Source organism: Platichthys flesus, chromosome 23, assembly GCF_949316205.1.
Source record: "Platichthys flesus chromosome 23, fPlaFle2.1, whole genome shotgun sequence".
NCBI classification, from domain to species: domain Eukaryota; kingdom Metazoa; phylum Chordata; class Actinopteri; order Pleuronectiformes; family Pleuronectidae; genus Platichthys; species Platichthys flesus.
In genome coordinates, this window is record NC_084967.1 from 10,585,610 (window position 1) to 10,610,359 (window position 24,750).

General features: G+C 42.6%; 1 protein-coding gene and 2 non-coding genes across 3 annotated transcripts in view; all 3 read right to left on the reverse strand.

The window, feature by feature from the left end:
- The window catches only part of wnt5b (wingless-type MMTV integration site family, member 5b), a 78,941-nt gene that overhangs the window by 35,301 nt on the left and 18,890 nt on the right, over nucleotides 1–24,750 (reverse strand). The gene's annotated exons all lie outside the window — the stretch shown is intronic.
- Nucleotides 17,840–17,912, reverse strand: trnak-cuu (transfer RNA lysine (anticodon CUU)). The gene has a single exon. It is a non-coding gene; the product is annotated as a tRNA-Lys (tRNA).
- trnal-caa (transfer RNA leucine (anticodon CAA)) lies at nucleotides 18,526–18,635 on the reverse strand. The gene is made up of 2 exons: nucleotides 18,598–18,635; nucleotides 18,526–18,571 (listed from the first exon to the last, which is right to left on the reverse strand). It is a non-coding gene; the product is annotated as a tRNA-Leu (tRNA).

Here is a 24,750-nt window from a genome sequence, read left to right on the forward strand (position 1 = left end):
CACACCTCTCCTGCACATTCCTCAGAAAGTAATGAGCTGCTTTTCTACAAAGGTAAGAATTTAGACGAAGGTCAAAAGTAATTCTTTCCATTTAAAAAAGTTTAACTTTGTAGCAAAGGGAGGGGGACGCTGACATCTTTCAACACTCAGGTGAATAACTATTGATGATTTTTCAGTTAAGAAAAGAAAAATAATAAAGGTGCTGATGTTATTCGAACAAATTCGCATCATTAGCATACATCAACCCTGGTAACATGGATAGCCGTTGAAAATTTGATGGCAATCTACCAAATAGTTGATGAGATATTTTAGTCTGGATAAACAAAGACACAATCTTTACAGCTACAAGACTAGAATGTTACAAGAGTCCAAAATGACATGTACAATAGCTTGTTTTTTATCTGACACCAATCTAAAACCCAAATATTCACCTTATAATGTATAAAGCAATGAAAATAATGCATTGCTAGTCAAAATGTTATTATTTCAGTACTTGTGTTGGTGTATTTTCCAGCATCTAGACTTGAGAACCCCTCTACTCATTAGCTTCTCTGTTCATTAATTCATCACATGCTGTTATCAGGTCATATACTGCTCTAGGCCCTTTGCTTATTAGGCAACAAATGCAGATATCAACCATTTCTATGTGTTCTGCTGGAATCAGAGCTACACAAGATTGTACACTGTATCAGAATTGGCGATGCTAGAGATGCTTTGAGATGATTTCTCCGGTGTTTGTGCGATTAGTATGTGAGCCGGATGACATTTCATACACCTGGCATCAGCCCTTCTAGGTCGTTTTGCTCAATCAATGTCAGAAGCCAGCCGACTACCAACACGCTAAATCTTTAATTTGATATAGGAGCATGCTTCATTCAAAATCAAACCATGGATGTTGTCGCGGCATGTTTTTATAAAAGCCTCAGCAATTACGACACGAGACGGAAAATGATGCAGCGTGTAACGTTGACTTCTGCTCCCCATTCCTGCTTCACTCGACGGTGGAAAGAGAGAGAGAGAGAGAGAAAAAGAGAGAGATAGAAAGAGAGAAGTGTGAGTGAGTGAGTGTGTGTGTGGGACATGTTGGTTCTGCCTTTTCTTTGTCTCCATGTGAAACCATGTGAGGCTCTGACAGATAGTTGCAATGTCAAAAACTGGCAGGCTCGCATGCATCCTAATTTGTCAGGTGAGGCAGTGTTTTGGTAGCGTGGGAGGTGCGATGCGTGTTTTGTGTGCTTGTCTTCCAGCGCATGTGTGATTGATACTGTATATGTGCATAATGCATATACACTCAGCTGGTGCCTGCGCCTCTGCAGGCTCTCTGTACCTTCCTGTCAGTTCAGCTTGTCATTCAAGCATCAATAAAGAGAAACTTTTTCCCTTTCTCTTTACTCAGTTTAAAATTTGTCATGCTCTTCTCCCAGAAAAGGGGAAATGGGCAGAAAGGGGAGACAGAGAAACTGCAGCAACAGTCAAGTGGGGTTTTATCACATGTTTGACAGGAGACACTGAGCATCGGAACAGAGAGACTTCACCGCGTTAACAAGGAGGATTTTTTTCAGGGGCTTTTCCGGGGGTGTAGATGTCAGGATTGTTTGGAAGGCAACAGGGGGAAGGAAGAGTTGTGGAAAGAGCATGTGATAAAGAATTCCTCTGTCAACCTGCAGTGTTGGACAAACATCTAAACCTACAACTGTTATTTGAAGGTTTTGTGATGATGAGCAAATATTTCCATTTTGAGAGAAAATAATAATCATGTGAGGATGAGGCAGCATCATAACTTTAGATAAACTGGGTTCAAACCATTCTCAGGTCTATGCACTATTGACATAGAGACAGCAAATGCTAGCTTCAACTTTCTGAATGGATTATAAAGTTAACGGCACCATAGATCCGCCTTATTGTTTAATGTCGTAAAAGGTCGGGTCTATAATGTAATTTGAATGTTACACAGGACTGTGAAGTAGACTCAGTCAGTTGTGCATCCGCACCATGAGCGTTGACAACACATCTTCCAGCACCAGCTCATATTTCAGCCAACTGCTGCCATGGAAACCACAGACAGTTTCCGCCATATGCATCTACAGACAATAGTTGTTGTATCATCATCATTTATATTTCCTTAAACCAAAAGATTTCACATTAAAAACACATTCCAGTTTGGCATTAAATTTCAATGAAGCTTTAAAAAAAAAAAACATTCCAACGTCATTCATCACAGTTTGTTTGTTAGTCCCCGAAGAGCAAAACCTATCAGGCGTAGTCCAAATCAGAGTTTTGAGAAGGCCCAACAAGTTATTGAACTATTTGAAAATCTTTTGTTTTGACTATATGCCTATTATTGGTCATTAATTACATGTGAAATGTGCTGATACAAATCAATTTAAATGATCAGTTTTCATGACAGGGTCAAATAAATGGGTTTAAATTGAGTAATTACACTCCACATAGCTTTGCACTGATATAACTATTGTTTCACATGTTTGAATTCCCTGAAACTCTTATACTGATGAATGAGAGGGAACCTGAAGTGATGAAGCATTAGGGAATTTAAAGATTGATTTATTTAATGGTCCAAAATGCTCTGAACTTTTCCTCAACCTGTATTTCATTTGAGTTTGGACATTAAAGCCGTGAGAAAATTTCCCACCAAAATGTTATTTAATATTCAATCTATAAAGGCCTGATTGAGACGGAGTGGCACTCTTATCTCTCTGTAAATGAATTACAGTTTCAATTTGCATGTTGAGTGAATTGAACTGAAAGTGCTTCATCCCCAGAGTGTCCAGAGCTCTGGTGTGCGTGTTGATAACCAGGCTGCCAATTCAGGATTTGGTAAAAAGCTTTATTCACACATGACTCAGTTATTTATTGCTTCATATGTGATCTGGAAGAAGTCTGGAAGATACCGATTTATACACTGAGATTCAAACTATTCTGAAGTTAACATCATCCTATTGCAGGATTTTCTAGGTTTGCTTGAGAGGGATTATATATTTTCTGATTATAAGCAGCCATGGTACTTGGAATATTATAAGAAAATTAATAACTAATTGGAATTGAATCAAAAAACACAATTTTTTAAAATTTAAACAAAGTATGGAACTAAAATATTATTATTTTTAACTGAAAACAATGTTCCAACTTTAAAAATAAATTAAACTCAAGTTGTTTAACTCATAAGTTTCCAGTGATAAAAAAAACACAGAATATGATATTATATATACAATAATTTTTTTACATTCAACTAGCAATTTCTTTTCTTATTTTAGGAAAAATGCCATATGCGATCACTTCATACAAGTCAACAATAAAGTTACACATGAATGGATTTGTAACATTCAGACACCGAAATTCAATTTAAAGGTTACGCTGACTCACACATGACCCAATCATTTCTTGGATCACGAAATTACCTCCTTTAAATTCCTAAAGAGTTAATTTAAAACCATGTAAAATGTGATTGTTTTCAAAAGAATTCAACAAACCTTGGCCTTCCTTTGCTTCCGTACATGTGTTTTAAGTATATTGAGTGTGTAGTATACATGAAATCCAGAACATGTTCCACAGGCTGCACACAGATGAGTGCCAGCCGCCAGCTCTGCCCGACTGTGAGTGGCACAGACCTCATCTTTCCACTGCTGCTCCTACAGATGTGACCGGACTTGAAACAAACCTGCGGCTCCAGGTTTGCTCGGTGGCTCTGATGCTGAGCCGTGTGAGTCGTGGTCGGAAAGTCAGACCAGATTTCTTTTTTTTTTTATACAACGAAGGATATTCATCTGAGCTCCCTGACGTCCCTGAGTCACTGAAGCAGCCAGCCTTCACAATCTAACAAAGATGATGACCAGAAATGCAGAGACTAGCAACAAAGGAGGGAGGAAGAAAATTAGGCAGTGACATATGGTGTATGATTGTAGCCTTGAAGAGAAGAGTGAGATAATTGATGTGTTTGTGCAAGAAAGAGATTTTAAAAACAGACGAATAGAGAAATAGAGAGAGGCTCAGGGAGAGAGACATGGGAGGTGGAGTGAAAGAAGATAAAGAGAGAAACTGAGGATTGAATACAGAGAGGGGTTGTGCGTGCATGCCTGTGTGTGCGTGCCTGTGTTTCTGTGTGTGGGCGTGCCTCTGTGTGTGTGTGTGTGTCTGTGTGTGTCTGTGGGAGAGTGTGTGCGCTTGTGTGTATCTGCCGTCCCCAAGGTCCTTCTAGCTGTCTTCTCCTATTGATTAGTTCATATTGATCTGGCCTGGCACAACACTCACCCACACACACACACACAAACAAAAACACACACACCACACCATGGTTCACTTTATTTAGCCGGGCTTTGACACAGGGGACATGAAGGTACATTGTTAACACACCTGCAAGCATGCACACACACTTGCACACTCAATGCTCCCATCATTTGGCCTCTTACAATAACAATCATCTCCTTAGAAAGACACTCTTTCTCTCTCTCTCTCTCTCTCTCTCTCTCTCTCTCTCTCTCTCTCTCTCTCTCTCTCTCTCTCTCTCTCTCTCTCTCTCTCTCTCTCTCTCTCTCTCTCTCTCTCTCTCTCTCTCTTTGCCCGTTTGCTCCTGTGCATTGGCTGTCTGAGAAACAATGAGAATGTTGAATCACAAAGACTGTCAGCAGAAAACTAAATGTGTTATACAAACCTGATAAATCCCTCAGTCTGCTTCTCGGGGAAATGCTTGATTTTCCAAAAAACTACCATTTGTACGTGCAAGATTGTTTTATATGTTACGGGCAGCTACCGAAATTTCAAGCTATTGTAATCAATATTTTCATATATGTAAGAGGTGTCGCATGCAGGAACAAAGCCACAGAGGATTACCACCTCACACTTAATAGTTCTTATCTAAAATCTAGTGATCTTTTTAGCGTCTATTAGCTCATATTTTGTTTTTTTCAGCAGAATACAAATGTTTTGTTTTCCAAAAAAAGTTAGTAATACGCTACTATCGCTACTCATGCCAGCCGTCGTTCTCAGCACTTTGCAACAATGGGAGCGGCTAAAGAGACAGATATTTCCTGCAGGTGTTGTTAGAGACCCAAACAGAGCAAAAAGAGTGAATACTAGAAACAAATACATATATCTAATATATACCAGCAAGATAGCTGAATGATGATTTGTTTGTACCTGGTTACCGCTTATCCTAGGTGCCTAAAAATCACTTATTTAAATGTGTCATTCCACATGGTCATCGTACGTGTTTGTGTTGCTCGATGTTCTGAAGTTGATGCTTCTGAAGATTCTGGGTCACGAAAGAGAAAAGTGAATCAAATTACAGTCAACGGCTTCAGCGGTGGCCTGAAGGCAGAAGGCAGAAGTCGCAGGTTTGTGTCTGGAGGGTCGGCAGTGCTGGTCCCAAGCCTGAGTGGGAAAGTGCAGCTGAGGTGAATCACACTCCCTCTCTTCAAATGAAAGGATGGGGGGTATACAACATACGGTCAAGTCAGGGGCGTTTCTAGGATTGAAAGAAAGGGGGGGCTTAGCCCCTAAGGAAGCTGAATGTTTGCCAAATTTTTTTTTTCAGGGCTCATTTGGGGCTGTGGATATCCATTGTTTCAGACAGTTCATTGACTGGTTCAATCAGAAAGAGTGTGATTTTTCTCTTTATCTTTGCTTGCATTCATTCAGTATAAGATGACAGAAGAGACAGAATTTCAGGGTCATTGTGAAATTTGACAACACAAAAATTTACTTTTCTCAAATAGAGAGAAATTATTTTTCCTGCTTGTAAAGGAAAGACGGATATACTAATTTTCAATATCCGCGTCACTCCCAAATCCTAATTCTCAAAGGGACCACACACAATGGATGGAGAATGGACCTGCCAGTGTCAACTTCTGAGTTATTTATTTGTTGTATTATGAGCAGAAGGGAATAATAGGCACTGATAATATTGTTTTAAATACTAGAGATAGATATTAATGCAAAGAATAGAGAGCTGTCGATAGTTATTCCTTACATTTCAAATTTGCTCGTTCACACTCTTGCTCACTGGAGACATTTACTAACAAAATAGCTAGCTAGCTAGCTAAGTCTTAACATAGCTCATTACAATATTCCCTTTCATTTGCCTCAAGTAAACCTAAATTTAAGCAGGTAACAATCGTTAACAACTACAGAGCCACATTCTGTAACTACCTGTACTTAAAATTTCACTCCGTGCATCATTTACTATGAGCTAAACTCCTTGGCTGTCATCCTGCTGTCTTGATGAAAGACGTTACTTGGCAGAGTGAGAAAGCCCGCGCAGCCCCGATGCACACTCCCCAAGGTCCTAGTGCCCGGGCTTTTATTGTTAAGTATGATGAGAGGCTATTGGATTGCTTCAGCCCCCCTAAAACAGGCCTAACAACGCCCCTGGGTCAAGTCAATGTGCCCTTGAGCAAGACATTTTACCTTCAGCTGCTCCTGAGCTGCCCTGTGGACTGTTTGAAGGTGTGTGTTGGTAAAAAGCAGGACAAGGCTTACAGAGACTGTTTTCGTTCACAATGATAGAAATGTGAGGAAATAACCTGAAGAGGTGAAAACGCCAATAACAATCTGGACCCAGTGTCTGCTCATCAACAGCGCTCTAACGAGGAGGCTTGACTTGTCACGGCCAGAATGATGCATGATGGGACCTGCGGCAGGCGCCTGACACATATCAATATGTATACCCACATTTCTATACACCACACACAGATATGGTCTCTTTTTTTATATATGTCCTTCATCCAGGCTCTGTGCAAGACTTCCTTTCTCCCTCTTTGTCTCTGATTCAGAGGAAACGTCACTGTCTGTCTCTGCCTTTGGTCTTTTGTGTGCATGCACACAAACACACACCCACACGCACACACACACACACACACACACACAAATACAGTACGTGCACAGACACACAAACACCTGCACCCACAGAGGCATACACACACACACACACACACACACACACACACACTGCCTTCTGCTGCTGTGATGGCTCCGAGCTGTCAAAACATCCTTGCTTTTTCTCCCTCTCTCTCAGCCAAGCAGCCTGACTGAGCTTGTCTATGCAGGTTCACAGAGACTACTGTCTATCCACCCTCCATCTCTCCTGCCCCCTTCTCTCTCTCTCTCTCTCTCTCTCTCTCTCTCTCTCTCTCTCTCTCTCTCTCTCTCTCTCTCTCTCTCTCTCTCTCTCTCTCTCTCTCTCTCTCTCTCTCTCTCTCTCTCTCTCTCTCTCTCTCCAGATTTGTGTATCTTAGCATCTAGATTTTGCTTTCTCTAGCTTTTTCAACATGCCTCGCTTGTCCTTCGCCTTCACAAAGATCTGCATACACTGAGCATTTTCAAAAATACACATGGGTTCTGTTTCTACTGCATTTGGCGTCTGCCTACACAGATGTGCTCACACGTGCCGTCAGCATGTATGGTCCGTGCAGGCTTTCGTTTGCTTTTTCTTCACGACTTTCACACAATGCTTGCAGACATGGGCAGATGAGGACATCTGATCCAGTGAAACAGAAAAGCACCATTCGGGTTTAAGGCTGAAATATAAAGTTAAGATATAGAAACAGTGTATTTAAACCAGTGTGTTTTCAGGCTGTTTTCACTTTGATCCAGTTTCACCACCCGCATGCTCCTTCAATACAGTAGATCCAACACTTCAGCTGTTCTCTTTGAAAGGCCTGGGCAATAGAAGAATAATTACCGTCCTTGAGTTTTCATCTATAGCAATATAACAGAGGTTCAATACATATCGATATAATCCTCATCCAGTGTGTCTTGATGGTTAAGAGCAATAACACACAACTGATTTACCTGAGATTGGTCAAATATTTTGTGTTTGTCTTTCTCTGCTCATGAAGGAGAGTTTAAAACTACAATCGTCACAAAAAGAGGCTGTAAGCGTATTTTTGACATATTTTATTTATTCCATTTGATTGCAGATTTTAAATTTGACCACCTATCCTGTATGAACATAATCTCCATTAATCCTGAGTCCATTGATCAACCATCATACAACTGACAACATCTGTATTGTAGAACTGGATATACAAGCATTGGAAATGAATGGCTCTGCTGCACAGTGCTGGATACTGTTGTGAGCAGTCCACTAGTACTTTTGAGGTTGTAGGTTATAGTCCTACTAAAAGTCTAGAATGGGGAGTTAAAGATGCAACTTCAAATTAAGCTTGGTGTTAACTTGGTGTGGACTGCAGTTAAAGCATCTTGCAAAACCTCTGGTGTGTATTAAAAAGCCAAGAATAGTCTTCAGAGGTTTTACTTCCTGACACAACATTCACTTTGCGAAACCTTTCTCAAGATCAGAATCAATGAAAACTCGCTTTATGACAAATCCATTTGCAGCAGTCTTAAGCTTGTTTAGCACACGGTTGAAGTTCCCTCACAAGGAAAAGTAAATTTGACAGTTTAATAAGTGGAAACATGACATTTTTCCTCTAAAAGACATCTTCCTAATAAAATATACATTTGTCTTCTTCTCCCTCTTTCCTTCTCCGTTGGATATCTTTCCTTCTCTCCTTTTCATACTCTCTTTCCCCCACAAACACACAAACAAACACACACAGAGAGCTGTGTGTTTGGCCTGCAGGGTGTGCGCAGCGGGGAGGAATCAACCGTATGGCAGACACGAGGACAGAGCCAAATCTGGCTCGTACACATGGTGTGTGGCCGTGCTGCCCTGTGTGTGTGTATGTGTGTGTGTGTAGCTGAGGGCGGCTTGCACTTAAATATATATCAGGAGCAGTGGTTGCCTAAAGGTGAATGTTGTGCGGTTTTCACTGGATGGCTGCTGGCGAATGAATGAAAACCACTCTCCTTTCCCTCGCCAGCGACTGTCACTGGGCCCTTGAGCAAGGCACTTAAGCTACATTTTGACAACAATTTCTGGGCGTGTGCTGATAAAATGTAAATGCTGAGATGTGGGGACATGGTATGCATGTTCAAAATGAGTCAGATGGAGCTAAACACACAAACAAGCAGTCACTTGTGAACACAACAAAGTTCACCAGATGATCTAAACAACTTTATCTAGAGGTTTTAGAAATGAGTGCTGCAGAACTACGGCAAGCACATTGGGTCAGTACAGGGTAGTAGTTACATGGTTTGCCTTTTTTCCTCTTAACAAAGACCAAAATTGTTATGAATCAGAAAATATCCTTTAAAAATAAACTTGATTTTAATTATAACAAAACCAGAATTCTGCACCCTATGCATGTAGTCTGTATGCAGACATGTATGCAGTTACAGTACACTGCCTATGTATATACAGTGTCTATGTTTTCCATTTCCATGTATTGTGCATGTGACAATAGACGTGCTTGTATGTGTGTGTGTGTGTGGGGGGGGGGGGGGCGTGATGTCAATACCTCTCTCATGTCAAGTTAAAGTCTATGTTCTTGCATGCATGTCCATGTCCATGTCATGCATGCTTCCTGCATGATGATATGCGTGTCATTTAATTGTACATGCTTGCGTGTGTACTGTATGCTGTGTGTGCATTTGCTGCCAACATGGAAGCACACATTTTAGTATGTGTGTGTGTGTGTGTTTGTGTGAGAGAGGGAGAGGGAGAGCGTCTTGGCTCGTGGTGGTTTTGTCAGTGCATGAAAATCATTTATTCATGTTTCACTCACCCTGTGTATGCGTGTGTGTCTGTGTGTGCGTGTGTAGTCTGTTTATGTCATGTATGCATGCTCTATTAGATGCTCTTTGCTTACATGTGTAGCTAAAGGTTAGCCCTACCATGTCTGTATCCATTTGTTTGTGTTTCCCTTACTCCTCTCTGTCTTTAGTTTTCTTTTCAAACCTCTCCAGCCTTGTTTTTCACCTTCACTCCCGTCCTCTCTCCCCCATCTCCTCTGTGCAGCTCCCCTCAAAAACATCTGTGTGTCTCCTCTCATGACCTCTGTGTGTGGAGGTTACCCTGGGTATGCACCCTGACTGTGTGTGTGTGTGTGTGTGTGTGTGTGTGTGTGTGTGTGTGTGTCTGTGTCTGTGTGTGTGTAGGAGGGTTTTAAAAAATGCATATACTCTATAAGAGGGAGGAGGAATCAGAGCGTGGTGAAAAGAAAAATACAGCCTCTGTGTGTGTGTTGTGTCAGTCGGTTCGACATCTGATCTTGCTGAGTATGGTAAAGAAGAAAGTGCTGAAAGTACTTTGTGTGTGTGCCTCTGTGTTTGGTGATGGGGGGCGGGTCCTGTGTGTGTGTGTGTGTGTGTGTTTTGTGGCCTGTATGTGTCCTCATTTCTGTGTGGGTGGTAAGAGGAGGGAGTAAGGCAGTAAGGGAATAGGGTGTGTGTGAGTGCACTTAGTTTAAGTGTCAGAATGCCTTTGTATGTGTGTGTGTGTGTGTGTGTGTGTGTGTGTGCGTGTGGTCAAGATATTGCTCATGTCGAAGGGACCTAACTTGAGGGTCTTGTCCTCATAAAGTAAATGACCGGATTTAAAAGGTGATTGAATGTGAGAAAGGTTTTTAGGTTTAGGCTACATTTGGGTTAGATTAAATGAGGATGAGGGTTGGATTTAAGCAGGTAGTAGTTATGTCTAAGGATAGAGCGAGGAAGGGAATTTAAGTCAATGTTATCCCCTCTGAAGTCATGGAGCTAAATGAGAGACCAAAAGTGAGTGTGTGTGTAGAAAGAGTAAGAGAAGAAAGAGAAGGAAAGGCCTTCCATTTCTCAGCCTCTCTTTCGCTCTGACTCCCCCTCTTTCCTTCCTGCCTGTCAGACACATGTAAAATATACAAAAAAATACACACCCACTACGTGACCAAAGAGTTTGTATAGACTTCATCTCTATAGGAGCTGGACTGAATAAAAACCTCTAATGTGAACAGAAATGACGTGGTTGTTTATTGAGCGAGGAAGTGAGATCCGATTACAAGTGGTCATTGGACACGTATGTGGAAACAGATTGTAATACTAGGTTTGAACTGTCCACATGTGGTCAGTTCAGTGTAGTTGGACGGTCTCACCAGGTCTGAACAGAGCCTTAGAGCAGCATGAGTCCCTTTCCTCCGTCCTCACCCTCTTTGGCGCTAGGTGTGTTTTACATTTCATGTTTTGTGTCTGTGGTTTCGCGGTTACATCAGTGGCAGTGTCTCACTGAAGGAAACATATCCATATTTAATTTCCTAACTGCAAAAAAATGAAACATAGACAAGGGTGAGGGAAGAAGAACCCAGGTTGGAACGAGCGAGTCGGAACAAATGAATACAGATCCGGTGCCACAAAGCAAAGTTGGAGACTGAGCAGGTGGAGCACAACTAACTTTGTTTTGTCAAAGGCTGGTTTAAAGATGGGTAAAGGGGGGCAGACGTCCATGCAGACAAGGAGTCAATCAAAACAGGTAATTGTGGGTCAGAGGAAACTACGACACAATCACCGAGACGACCTTTGACATCTGATTTTCACCTTTGACAGAAACTTTCCCGATGACCCAACGACCTTTGTAGGAACTCGGGAACTTTACTTGCATTTTGATTTGGTTTTATTTCTCGAGTGCTGAACTATGACAATGAGAACACCGGATGTTGAATGGTTTAATAAATAATGAAAGCTCACAACCTAGGTCATAAATAAAAATCTGCCTTTCCACCGTTATTAATCTTCAGCCTTATATACATTGTGTGTTTTGAATATTCCCTCTTTCAGTTACTCCTTTCTTTCCTCGCTCTCCTTAACCTGAGCTGAACTGAAAGAGAGAAAGAGAATCATTATATGAATCTGTGATTACATCTACTGAACATCCAATAGTGTTGTGTTACTACGCCACTGACACAGGATTTTAATTAAAGCTTAACCCCCCCCCCGCCTGCCACGACAAAATGACAACGGTGTAGACAGGCCTATTGATTTCTGTGGTAACACTGTCCTGTCATCTATGTCTGCGACCCCCCCCCCCCCTCCCCTCGCTCCCCTTCCTCCCCCTCTTCTCCTCCCATACATGTGTAAAGTCACATTTGACACTCCTCACCTCTCCTCCTCCTCCTCCTCCTCCCTCCGTTACAAGTCCTTCAACCCGAACGACCATACAGGTCGTTTGTCCCTATACGACCCCCTGGAGCGTCCCCTGAAATACTGACACTACGGTAACAGACGTACTGGTAACAGTTTGGTTAGGGCTAGGCTTCTATACAACTCAGTAAGGCTCAGGAAAAAGACTATGGTGGGGGTATCTCCCTTCGGTTATATCCCTACAGCTTCCTAGATATTTGGAAATGCTGCTGGCCCTGTTTTAGCTTGAAAACGCTGGGACTGTGATATAGTCTTGAAGGAAACAAAGATGTTTGTAAACCAGGACTGAGACACAAGCAGCCGCTCCCTGACTGGGTCTTGATTTGTGTTTGCTAATGAAAACGTAGAAGTATGGATGTTGCCTAAAGATTACAGGACACAATGATGACTGTTATAGAAAACTAAAAGTGTGGGAGTCCTGTGTTGGACGTCTTTGTTGCTCCTCGACGCAACCTGCCCGCTACAGTTCACCTGCTAAGGAACATAACCATGGGATGTTATTGGCTGAGCTGCCGCGCAGAAAAACCCATGGGCTTACAAGAGGACGGTCTCCTCCTCTGCTACCATCACTTATTATTACATATTTCCCTCCTGCTGTTTACATCTCTTCTTTCTTTCAGCTCCATCTCCCTCCGCTACTCCATCCTTCCCCTGTTCTCCCCCTCCCTGCATTCTTCTTTTCCTCCCGTTCTCTTAAAAGGATTCATGTCAGGATGAGAGAGACGCTGATTGGATTCACTGAGGTGGGGGTACGTGGGCCTTTTGTTTTTGCCCGTACCGCACACGCAACACACACACATGCAGAAAACCACATACAACACACAGATAAAACAGGACAAAAGGAGAAAGTCTCAGCAATCCCTCAGAGAGCGAGGTGGAGGAAGAAACAGAGATTTCCTGCTGTTTGCTCCGCAGTGACGGGAGAGGAAGACAAAGGGAAAAAAACACAGATATGAAGAGGAACTAAAAAGAAAAAAGGCTCAGACAAAAACATTCACATGCTCCAATGACCATAAAGATTGATAAGGTGTGCAAACTGGATTACGGTTTATGGCGTGTAGTCTGTTTTACTACATGTGTAACCATGCGGACAGACAAGAAAAAATCTTCAAACTGGAGATTACATGTTTTGGATTTATCCAATTCTTCGATTCAGTAGTAAATATTAATCTAATTAATGGCAGCACATCAATATCAGTTTAACTGATATTCGTCCAATCAGGAATGAATGAGGGGATTAGAAAGGTGGGTAAACTACAACCTTCGGTCAGTGATCATGATAAGAGATCATATCATCAATGTGTGCCGCAATTTGCTGACGTCATTAGAAGTCCAAAGTGGGAACAACGATTTCTGCCACAGGGAGCATGTTCATAAGTACTGAGGAAAATAATATTTTCTCCTCACATTGTGTCATTTGAGAACTTTGTGGGGTGTAAAAATGTATCAACATACATAGTAATCAGTATCGTATTAATGATGAATTCCAAGCCCAAGATTAGAAAAAAAATTCATAACATAGAAATAGACATCTTCCTCCAAGCTACAATCTAATCTAATTCTATAATGTCAGCTTTTACGCAGATGACTCTCTACTTTATGCCACTGAATTGTCCAGTTCACTTAAATACTTGACTACAGAGCCCCATAATCACTGAAGCATGAGGCCATTTTGTGTTTTATTTCAAAAAGCAAATAAACTAATGATTTTCTGTGTCATCAAACACACATTGTGGAAAAAGTTTTATCGTAACACTGTCAAAGCTCCCAAACAACCTCAAACACTTTCTTCCTCCAGTAAATCGACAGTAGCTAAAGCCCTAATTTTAGAAATGTGTGCACTAACTGGATTCAGGCACTATGCATCTTTTAAATTGAACAACAAACAATTATCTTGTTGGTTTAATTCCCTTGAGATTTCTTAACTTCACTATCTGACGGTTTCTTTGTCTGTTTGTATTAATTCTCTCTGTCAGATTATTGTTGGGTGCCTGACTTTGTATTAGTTGTTTCTTGGATGCCACAAGGTGTCTGTTGAAAACAAGTTCTCGATTTCAGTAACACTGACACTGTAACAAAATGAAATACGTGTCATCAGCTTGTTCTCACTGTAAAATCTGTAGAATCACTGCTTTGGAAATATCATTTCTCATGAGCTGTGGTGGTCAATCAAGTGGTTGAAAGGAGAGGAACAAGGAAAGGAGAGTGGGTAGAAACAAGATCGTTAATGATGAGCTGCACACGCACCAATCGGAGGTTGAAGGTGGATGAGGAAATATCACTGGAAAGCTATGTGGGGCAGCAACACAAACACACACACACATACACACACGCACGCACGCACGCACACACACACATACACAAACACACACACACACACACACACACACACAAACAGGTCTCTCAACCTTGGGTCGACCACCCATGCAGGAAACACACATGCACACACACACTCCTGTCTCGCCATGATGATGTTATTCATATTTAAAGAGTTGGTCTTCTAAGTGAACACAGCATGGAAGAGAATATCACAATGTGCACACACACACATGCACGAACACACCCACGCACATAGACAGGCAGACAGCTTGCTCCTGTCAACACTACAGCTTACTCCAGTCGTTTTCAGACATGAACTCTGGAGAATGTGCAGAGAATTGGGTCTGGACCTTGTGTGTCTGTGTCTTGCGTGTTAGAAACATCACGAACGGACCCACTCACTCCTGCTGTTTTCAGACATTTGCGTTTGAACTTGCTCTGGCCTCTCCGGAGAATGTCAGGAGTTCAGTGCTTTCTGGAAGCAGCTTTAAAGATGCTGGTTTTACACAGAAAATTGCCAAAACAAACCCCTCTGTAAAGTAGTTATTTTTGGATTTCCAATGTCAGACAATGACTTGAACCTTTTTCTATTCAAGATCTGTGCTTCTAGAATTAAAGAACATCTATCGGGACAGATTTAGATTGAAAGATAGTGGCAAACTACAGAATGATACGTTTGTCTGATGGTGGTGAAAAAGTCACTTAAGACATCTGGATCCTTGGAGTGTCGACAGAGAGGGAGCGAAAGTGAAGGGGGGAGGAGGGAGGGAATAAATTAGAGGATTGTTTCGCAGCGCCTCAGGTCTTGGATCCCCCACCCTCCCAACTTCTCCACCTCCTCTCTCTTCCTTTCTTTTTTCCCTCCTCCTCGCCAGAGGAAAAGTCCTCCATTCCCTGCATTCCTCTCACATTCCAGCTCTGGGTTTACCTTCTCTACCTCTCCCTCTGCATCAACATCATCTCCTCCTCCTCTCTCGCCCATGGCTATCCGTCTGTCTGTCTCCACCTCTTTCCCTCCTCTCTCTCTCTCTCTCCCTCAAAATCGCCCCTCCTCCTCCTCTTGCCCTCTCCCTCCTCCCTCACTCTTTCCCAGCATGCTCCAGTAGGCCAGCGGCAGCAGGGGGCTCGCCTGAACCCCCCACCCCCAGCAGGGGCCCTCCAGCTCAGCCTGGCTGGCTAGCAGGCTCCCTGGCACACCTCCAGCACACACACACACACACACACGCACACACACGCGCACACAACTCTGCTTGCTGTCCTTGCCTGCCTTCTCTCTAGCAGCCTCCCTCAGGTCTTTAAACACTTTCTTTTTTCTTTCTTCAATTTTTTTCTTTAATCCTTTAGGTTAAATTTTGGTGACGTGCTCAAATATGACAAAACTTCAACTTCATATATAGTTATGTGAACCAACTGTAGTAAGTTATATGCATAAATAAGATTATGTATGAGGGGGGGGGGGAGAAAGAGAGAGAGAGAGAGAGAGAGATAGAGAGAGAGAGGCCCTCAGTAATTTGGTATTTCCTTTTGAGACAGGGGAGGAAGGACCAGTGCACTCGCTCTCTCTCTCTCTCTCGCTCTCTCTCTCTCCTCTCTCTCTCTCTCACACACACACACACACACACACATAAATACACAGCTCCATTAATGACCCTTACATCCGGCCTTACAGAGGACTAAGAATAAAGAGGGGAAAAGGAAAAGAAGGAAAATAAAACAAAGAAAGTAAGAAAGAAGGATAGATAGATATATAGATAGACAGACAGACAGACAGACAGACAGACAGACAGACAGACAGACAGACAGACAGACAGACAGACAGACAGACAGACAGACAGACAGACAGACAGACAGACAGACAGATAGATAGACAGACAGATAGATAGATAGATAGATAGATAGATAGATAGATAGATAGATAGATAGATAGATAGATAGATAGATAGATAGATAGAGTTAAGAAGTGTTAAGTGTGAGTTAAGCTATAAGTTCAGACAGGTATGCACTACAGGCCAAGGGTGAGAGTCCACACACATACACACATACACACACACACAAGCACACACAAGGGTATGGGAGTTCAACTGGAGGTTAGACCCTGAGGCTCCATGGCTCAACAGAGACGGAGAGAGAGAATTCATAAGCAGCTGATTCAGCCACTGACGACTGTGATTACTGCAGATGCAGAGGAAAAGAAGGAAAGAGGGAGTTTTCAGCAGCATTGTTCTTTTCAAGGGGAACGGGAACAAATTGTAAAGGCAAAGATGAGACGTCTGTACGAAAGAAAGAAAGAAAGAAGGTACTGAGTGGGTGTTAATGTCTCTTTTACAACTCCAACAGCAGCTGAAGATGTAACTGTGTCTCCACACTGTCCCACACACACACACACACACACACAGGTCCCTGACCTCGCTGACGGCAGCTGTTGACATCAGTCACACACACATGTATACTCACACACGCACACGCACGCAAACACACACACACTGGATAAACAGGATTTAAATGGACAACACAGAAGTTTTGATAAATCCAATCCAAGACCTAAAAACCCCTGTCCCCTATTGATTGATGATCGATTCATTCATTCATTCCTGTTAGACTATTTAAAAAAAGGAAGTAAGAGATTTTAAACACAAGGACACACTCTGACTACGTGACAAACTTTTACAACATATTTCTTTGCTCTGTGTTCAACCTTTGCTCAGCTCATTATCTGTTAAACTGAACCAACGTGGTCTTCTGACTCAACCGCTCGCTGTGACCAGTTAGTCATTAAACTCTGCCTCCACACAGATCTAGTTCTCAATACTCAGATGAGTGCTTAGATGAGTTAGATATTAACACAGTGTCTCTGTCTAGAGTTTTCTCATCACAACTCTACTACACAAGATTTCACCTTAACAGAAAGAAAATAATCCTCAGTAATTATATGTGAAGTTATTAACAATAAAGAAAATAAACAAATTCTAGCTCATCAGAGAAGACAGATTCCTGAGGGTTAATGCTCTACTGACTGAGCCAACCGGGCTACTGTCACGTATCTTATATAACATGAAAACAGAAAACAGCTCATATATCATAACAAATAGCGTTCGTGTCAGAAGACAGAACAGATCATTCATAATTCTACAGAATTCAAAAAAACAGACAGATGAAGAAAACATGACAGATAAGTGAATGATGAATGATGCAAAATATAATGTGACCTTTCTTTTAAAACTCATGTTGTGCATTTGGGATTTTCCCCCACTTTGCTCTCTTTGCCTTGATGTGAATGTCAAAGTTGAGTCCACGTCAAAAAAAATTATTCTCTCCAACAGAAAACTGCATGTGAAGCGACTGCAAGACCTGTCTGTGTTTGATCAGTGGGTTTTAGACCTTTGGAATTCACATACTACATTACTACTTCCTGTCAGAGCTGATTTTCAGATGCGGTAACACTGCCAGTGATGTCGTCATCTGTAATTCAGTTGCAAACCCATTATTAAAATAGCTACGCCCAACGTGGGGCTCGAACCCACGACCCTGAGATTAAGAGTCTCATGCTCTACCGACTGAGCTAGCCGGGCGCATTATGAGCTAACAATAGGAGTTAGAAAAAGCACCAGCACCATGGAGAGCACCGACAAAACAAGGACATGAGATAAGAATCATCTCAACGCTGAGTGGAGGAAGAAATGAGTAGAGCCCATAACATTACCTCAACAGTCATTGAATGAGAGAATGCCTTGTTTAGGATTTTACCGTAAACAACAAAGTTTCTTTGTGTTTCCCAGGCTGAGAAACAGAGGTCAGTCCACATCAAGTTTCTCAGTAAACCACACGAGTCTCGGCCGCTGCTGCTATAGAGAACTGGTGACCTCTTTATTCAAATGTTATTAATAAAGGACCTGTCAAGTGTCCAAATCCCATACGATTCAACACTGCTCTCCTTTTGTGCCGTTAACAATACATGTGGCAAGTGTGACGCTGATCAGATGAACAGTTCTGGAGATAAACTTTACTCAGATAGAGATTTCTGGAATTAGCAGATAGTTGCTTACGTTTGAGCTTTTATATAAGAGATGCATTCCTGGTCCTTTTAGCTATAAGGTTCACTCAGGCCTAAAGGATTATACACGTGTAAACTCAACTAGCTTCCTACATTCAGCAGCTCATGAATGAGGCCTGCAACAAAACACCTGTCAGCAGTGGGATTTGAACCCACGCCTCTATTCAGAGACCAGAAATCCCTTTGGTCAGGAAGGAGTGAACCTTGAGTCTGGCGCCTTAGACCGCTCGGCCACCCTGACAACTTGAAACATCACCAGGCCAGCGTCAGTCTTTATGATGCTCACTTCAAATCACTCATGTTCAGAGGTGATTACTGTAAAGACTTTTTAATCGCCAGCATTGGAAATACATCTTTCTATCTCTCTAATGGAAGAATGAATGGACAGACGACAATGAATGAGTGGACAGATGGACGGACATCAAGCTGAAGGAGGGATGGATGGACGATGGAGGGGTGGGGGGGATGTTTGACGTCTTTGATCCTCCCAGCAGAAATAATCAACAAAGCCCTGGAGCAGGCCAGCTAGACCCAGTGTGTGTGTGTGTGTTTGTGTGTGTCTGTGTGTCTGTGTGTCTGTGTGTGTGTGTGTGTGTGTGTGTGTGTGTGTGTGTGTGTGTCTGTTTTCTGGCTACATGCCAGGACCAGCTCCCCAGGAGAGAGATCAAAGACTGTGCTCCCTCTCTCTCCCTCTCCCTCTGTCTTCATCTACCTCTCTCACTCATATTTCTCACACTCCCTCCTCCTCCTCCTCCTTCTCCTCCTCCTCTGTTCTCCCCCTCTCTCTCTGCCTCTCTCTCTCTCTTGAAAACACTCGTTATTGCTTTTCATGATTTCTTTGACATTCCCTTTCTTTTTTACCTGAGGGCAGAGAACTGGACAAGAACCGTTTCCTATGCAAAACAGAAATGAAAAGACAAGACGGAGAGATGAAAAGAGCGAAGGAATGAAAATAAGTGGGGGAAATAGAAAATGCAGGGTTGCACTGGTGTTTTAGAAACACACAGGAACACACACACACTCACACACAAATACAAAAACCTGCCAGAACAAATGGTCCCATGACAACCTGGCAACTATGAGAGATTTGATGCACAGGTCAAGAGAGAGAGAGAGAGTGCGTGTGGGTGTGTGTGTGTGCACGCGTGTGTTTCAGACTGTTATTTACCTTTAAGTCGGACAAATCTCATGACAACAACAACTTGAATGTCAGACACACGGTTCAGATTGAATCTGCCTTTTGGCAAAATACTCTGCAGTCTTAAATTAAAAGCTCGTCTCTGAAAACACAAAAATGTTGGACACAGCCGCTCTCTTATCTATGACATTTCAAAAATAAAGCATTCCACTAAATTGACAAATCAAATCTGAGGTTATATCATTGGTTCATTGTCTGGTCAAGCAATGATGCCTTAACTGAGACAACGGTAACTGTCTCTTCATGTGATGATATGTTCACAATAGACCCTGTGGACTTTTGGACCCCACTGTGTGTAGACGTTCTCAAGTTGTTGTTGTTGTTGTCATTATGTGTTGCTGAAGTGCAGCCTCATCTCACTTATTGTGATTATAAGCTGATTGTCATTTTTCAAAAATTTCCCTTTTTCTTTTGCAGCTTAAAAACAGTCATAGTGGAGATGATGTTAAACTCTACCTCTTTTTCCTCCATCTATACTTTCACACCATTATCTGACTGGTCATATTTCCTCTTCCTCTTTCTGCCTTTCTTAGCACAATGCAAATAAGAAACTTGATCCCTCTCCCACCTTTCCCCGACCAGTCCCTCTCTGACCCTCTCTCCTTCTTTTCTCCTCCCCTCTCTTTCTGCCTCTTTAGCTCTGTCACTCTGCTCTCTCCTCCCCTGCCTCCCCTTCCCTCTCATCATCCTCATCTCTCCCTTTTTCTCGCCCCACCATCTCTCTTTTTCCTCCCCTCTCTGTCGTGTTTTTGTCCCTCACCCTTTCTCCCTCTCTCTCTCTCCAGCAGTAGTCATTCTACTTATAGCCTCGCCATAAATCAACCTGTCATTCTCCGTCATGCTCGCTGGATCTCACTGGGGCTTGTGGTGCGTGTACATACACACGCACACACACACACACACACACACCCACACACACACACACAAAGGGGGTAGCACACATATACAAGCTCAAACACAAGCACAGACACACAAATACAGAAAAGAATCAAGACTCTGAGACATCAGACACACTCATACACAAACACACACACACCCAATCGTAAAAAACTTGAATAAAACCTTAGGACAAGCAGAATTGATTGAGATGGAAGATGAACGTAGATTTAAGAAAAGATAACAGAGACATCTCCACCTGTTCACCACAGACACACAGACACACAGACACACACACACACACACACACACACACACACAAACAGTCACAAGCACACTTCATTAGGACCAGGCTTTGGTCCCCATGAGTTCCTCTGGTCCTGACAAGCTCAGTGATGCTGTAGAAGGTCCTCTAAGTACATTATTATTCAAGGCAACTCAGACCACTTGGATAAGATCACTGAGACAGTGAGGTCTTGGTATAAAAACACTAACTTATAACTATAACCAAATGCTTCAGTAGCTTATTCCCAAAACGTTACGTCTGGAATCGGATCATCCAGCTCAGTGACGTGTGTGAAGGATAATGATGTCACACTATTGGAGAAAAGCTTAGAATGATTTCAATAATTCAATCGTAGAGCTCCACTGATTCTAATGTATTTGAAAATAAATGATCAGCATATAAATGTATTGTGAAGGAGACTACAGTGTCTCCTTCTTCCCCTCCATCTCTTATTTTCAAGACTCTGCTCTTCTCTCGTTCCTCTCGTCGTTTTCTCAGAGATAAACATCTCCTCTCCTCCTCCTCTCTTCTCTCTCTCCTCTTACACCTCTTCCTTATTCTAACTCTCCATGACCAACGCAAGAACCCTATAAAGCCCTTAGGAGACTGTGATTTCATGGGGCTTTGTGTTTGTTTACACGTCTGTGTGTGTGTGTTTATGTGTGTGTGTGTGCGTGCGTGCGTGAATGCGTGTAGGCGCGCGCATGTATGTGTGTGTGTAGACAACAGCACATGTGGCATGCAAGGGCACGTATCCTGTGGCCTTCAGATACCGTTATTGACACACACACGGCACTCTATGACCTGCACTGCCCTTGCACAGAAACACACAGACACACACTCACACAATGACACGTCCTAGTATAACCCACAGTGCCCTCAGCATTGTACAGACAGTGAAACAGATACTTTCTGGATAAAACTGCTCTGGATTGTTGTTCTTTGTGTCTTTTACAAACTGTTCATATCCGATATTTATCTCGTTGTTAAAATCATACAAACTTAATGCTTGTGTAGTCACAGATGAATGAAGCAGAATGTAACACTGACCTATTGTTTATTCAGCCTTCACCTATTTCTAGTATTGTATATGTTTGGTAAATTATTTCACACACAAAAATCTAAAAAAGTGATTGTGATAAATGTGAAGAACATCCAGTTTCCTCCTCCTAGTAACTAAATTCACCAGCAAGAGCAAACAAGTGAAGCTGAATATCAATGGAGTCCAGTAAATAGATCGATGTTGCAGCTGATCTGAGTCCTGTTTGAGTAACATTTCCTCAAACTTTCAGTGGTCAGTGGTTTCAAGAATTTAAGTTTTTCTTCTTTCCCGTCAAACTGTATGTTTGTGGATGTGTTTTAAGATTTATGAGCTGGTTGGTTTGTGCCACAGACAGAGAAGTCAGACAGTGTTGAGAGACGATCTGTCCCTCTGTTGGTTTGGTTCTTCTTTGATGGGGTTTGTTGTCTCGTAGTAAAAAACATAGAATAACAGCAGCATTCAAATGAAGAACAGAAGAAAACAATATCAGGCACGGCTATAGATTGCCAAGGTCACATTTCACTGTGTATCGTATACAAGACCTCCTCTTTCTCTCTGCGCTCCACTGCTCTCCTCCTCTTCCTCCTCTGCATTCCTCTCTCCTCCGCCTCCCTCCCGTCCCTCACACACACACACGCACACACACACACACACACACACACACAGTCTCTCCAGAGATGTGTCCGTTGCTCTGACCTCTCTCTCTCTCCTGGGAGAGCTGGCTGTCTGCTCTGCTCTCTCTTTTTCTCTCCTGGCCTCACACTTTCTCCTTCTCTCCCCCTCTGTGTCTTTCTTCGTCTTCTTCTTACCTCTGTATCTCTCCATCTATTGATCTTTCTCTCTAATCGTCTTTTGTCTCCTACCTCTCTCATCCTCTCCTTGGTTTCATGTCTCCCTTGCTCGCGCATCCTCTTATCTCTTCATCCTCTCTCCACTCAATCCCTCACCTCCTCTCATCTTCCTTCCCTTCGCTGTCTTTTTAACCGTTCCCCTTCCCCCCCTCTTTTCCACCCACGCCCCATCTCCTGCTTTTCTCTCCGTCCCTCTTTTAATATTCCTCTCTTTTTGGGCTTTCATGGTGCTGGTGAGACTGCAGGGCTCAGTCTGAGGCTCCTTGCCCAGTCCATGCTGCCTCTCTCCAGGCACGGCGCCCACAGAGGGTGGGCAAGGCTGAAGGAGAGCTGGAGGGGTCTGTGTGTGTGTGTGTGTGTGTGTGTGTGTGTTTGTGTGTGTGTGTGTATGTGTTTGTCTGTATCCAGTGATGGGGAAAGGAGGAAAGAGACAGAAGAAACAATGGAGAAGAATAGATTTCTGTTGAGTCATACTTTGCTGGCTGAAGCATTACTGTGGCTACAACAGCACTAGTGTGTGTGTGTGTGTGTGTGTGTGTGAGATTGTGTGTGTATGTGAGAGTGAGTGAAGGTTGTTATTCTAGCTCAGGAAACTAGAGTATGTATAAATACAATGGAATTTATAGCAGCACATCTCATATCTTTTTTATAACAGCTTTGACTATTTCTCTGGGTTAAGATAAGAGCTGATTATTCAATCATCAGTTAATGTACTTTCTTAATCAAAGGGAGGCAATAGAATCAGAGGAGTGACCATCAGCCTGCGCCACAGACAGAGATCATGCACTGGAGGTTTTAAAATGGCCGAATATACATGAAAAAACAACTATAACAGAACTGGGGCGAAATGGTCCTTTAGAGCAACAGATACTCAGACAATCAGAAAGCTTTTAAAGCTGGCAATGTAATCATATAAACCTTAAGTATTATCGTGATCTAGCTGCAGATCCCTCACTGCAGCAGGCAAACCAAGCATGCACAATAACAGAAAGTTCACAAGGTAAAATTCATTCTGCAAAACTGCAGTAGAGTTTTCAAACCTGCCTGATGATCTGACTTGTCACGGTACTGCTGGACTGTTTTTTACAGTATTTTAATTATCTATATCTATTTTTCTCCTTAATATAATTTTTGGGCACGTTGCTCTGGTCGACCTGAGGCAAAAAGTAGAACTACAACACCAGAATTATCCTGAAATTGTATTCCTGGGGAGAGCATAACAGATAACAGCATCAGTGTGTGTGTGTATTTGTTTGTGTGTGTGTGTGTGTGTGTGTGTGTGTGTGTGTGTGTGTGTGTGTGTCTGTGTGTGTGTGTGTGTGTGCGTGTGTGACAGCATCAGCACACCTGTACCCAGCTGCACGCAGAGAACTACAATTCCCCTGCTGGTCACTAATGGTACAGGCCTGCTGGAGAGGACTCAAATGGCCTGGAACCAACCAGGCATGATGGGAGAGGGGAGGGAGGAGAGAGGCAGTGGTCAGATGGAGGGGGAGAGGGGAGAAGGGGAAGGAGGGGTGGGGGGAAGAATGATGGCCGTGCATTGTGAAATTAATTTGGTGAAAGACGCCAAAACAAAAAAAAGAGTCTTCACGGGACAAAGAAAGAGGGAGTGGGGGGGGAGTTCACACCAGTGTTTAAAATGTCGCCTGTAGCTGTCATCTCTTTATTTATCTCCTCACCCTCTTTTCTCAACCACTCCTTCTCTCTGTTTCACTCCAGCTCCATCCCTCCCTCTCCCTCTCTAACCTCTCACCCCTGTCCTCTCTCTCTCTCTCTCTCTCTCTCTCTCTCATGTCCAGTCTGTCAAAGTGGTGAGTTCCAGTGAGGTAGCGCCATCTATCTGTGTCCACTGTAACTGCAGTTAAAAACTTCTGTCCCTTTGAAGCAAAGAAAATACAACTTTTGGGAACTTACATTAGAAAGCCTGGAAAATAGGAATGAATTTTAATGTTTGTGTTTTCTATGCACATGGAAATCTTACACGCAAAGATATGAAGTTATGAGGATAAATCATGTTTGATGACAGCAGCGTTTTGTTAACTTATGTGGAAAGGTAAGAAGGTTGGTTGAGGCAAAACATCTAATAAAGCAAGAAAAAAA